Here is a 2,093-nt window from a genome sequence, read left to right on the forward strand (position 1 = left end):
ATATAAACTGCCCGATTTTAAACTTAAAATTTTTAAATGATACACTTGAGAAATGAAATCATTATCCAGAACTATTCAAAGGAGGAGGAGGGGACGCTGTTTGCCAGAGAGGAACCAGAGCTGGCCCACCTGCGTGCGGTGCTCCCAAGAGCAGGGTCAGGAGGAAGGTGCACACATTCACCAGGAGGTCGCACCTCATTGTTTGCCCGACCCAGACTACTGGCTGGCTCACCTCCCGAGTGTTTGGTAAACACGACACTGCACAAACAGGTGTGTATGTTGGATACACAAACACACACAGAGCGTCCCTTAATACGCATGCATCTTGAACAGAACAGATGGGAGATTAGGACAGTGTTTTGAAGTAAAATCATGAAATACAGATAAAGGTTGATTTGTTTCTTGAAACATTTTGAAACAATAAAATTAGAAAAAAGAAATGTACAAATGTACTTGACAGAATTGATGAATTATGGATTGTGATAAGAGTTGTATAAGCCCCCAATAAAATGATTTTTAAAAAAGAAAATGGAACCCAACCCATTACTACCCAAAAGTTTGCTGAAGAGGAAGAGGGAGAATTGTTGGACCCATCTGTGGGCTAGCTGATGGCAGACCTGGGCTCAGATCCCAGGGGAGCCAAAGAGCATGAGCACATCGGAACATCTCCCACAGGTTGCCAGCATGAGATTGCTCGTCAACCTCCCACTGGCGGTGAGGAAAATGACAAAGTTCCCACTCACTGCTGGTCTACCCAACTTAGCAGCCGCCAGTGGCCCTGTGTCTGGGTCGAGGCCAGCAGTGAGGGGGAGGGCTAAGAATCAAGCAAATGAACAGTCTGCACAAGAGTCAATATCACTGGTCCAGGGTGGTAGACATTGTCTATCAGCATCTCACAAGGAAGATCAGAGCAGGTCGTCTATCAGCATTTTGAAAGGAAGATCAGAGTTGATCTTCTATCAGCATCTTGCCCAGAAGATCAGAACAGGTCAGACAGAGGTCCTCTATCTGCGTCTTGCCTGGAAGATCAGTGGCATCTTGCAGGGAAGTCAGAGCAGGTGTTCTATCTTTATTCAAACGATCATCAATCTAAGTGAGGTGTCAACTAAGTCCACATGGAAGAAACACATGTGTGATGCACAGATCATAACAAAATCCAAATATGATGAAGAGAAAAACAGCAAAGCTTAAATTATGAAAAACAAAACAAAAAAATTATAGAAAAGTATGTAGGACAGTGGGGACCCCAAATCCATTTTCAAACCATCTAGTGAGAGTAATCCTCTGGCATATCCCCTTTAAACACAGGAAAGGGTCTTGAGCAGCTTTACTATCAGCCAGAGATCATTGTAATCTTGATTATGGTAAATCAAACCATAGTATAATATGATACTTGTTCAGGTGACCTCTCTTTACTCAACATGAATTTGCTCTAGGTTCAAATATTTCTCACTTTTTCCACTACAGTAATTTCTTCTCTGGCTTTTAAGATTTTTTTTTTTTGCTTTTAAGATATTGTTGGTGGGGGTGGCGTAGTGGCGCGCCGGGCGGGCGCGAGGTGACCGAGCAGGGCGGCCGTGGCGGTTGGGGCTACTGATGGCGCATCGGATCCGGAGCGCGCTGCGCGGGGCGCCGGGCAGTTTTTGGCATAGTCAGTATTCTTCACCAACACCATAATTCATAGAATCAACTTTCCAGTCTTTGTCCAGCTTTCATAAGCATGTGAGGGATCTGCCAGAAGTGCGGTGGATGGCACTTGGCTGTGGGATAGAGCGTCCGGAAGCGGGACACCGGAGGCGCGTGCACGGAGGGTGGCAGCAGCCATTGTGGTGGCGATTCCTGTCCGGGACAAGCAGCGGTGATGGCAGCGGCGGCGGCAGCATCTGTGGACCCAGAGGCTCCCGAGAACAAGAGGGAAATAAGTATTGCCTTTATTACTCAGCCCGCCTCAGACATGAAAAAGAAATGGGAAGCATTTGAAGGGAACAAACTTCATGATTTGGTAGAAGTGTCTTAGTGGGTGTATCACAACACAGATGACCCTACCACGACAGAGACAAAGAAATAGCTAAAATACTAGGAATTGCCATGGG

The sequence above is a fragment of the Tenrec ecaudatus genome, chromosome 15, assembly GCF_050624435.1.
Source record: "Tenrec ecaudatus isolate mTenEca1 chromosome 15, mTenEca1.hap1, whole genome shotgun sequence".
Taxonomy (NCBI): domain Eukaryota; kingdom Metazoa; phylum Chordata; class Mammalia; order Afrosoricida; family Tenrecidae; genus Tenrec; species Tenrec ecaudatus.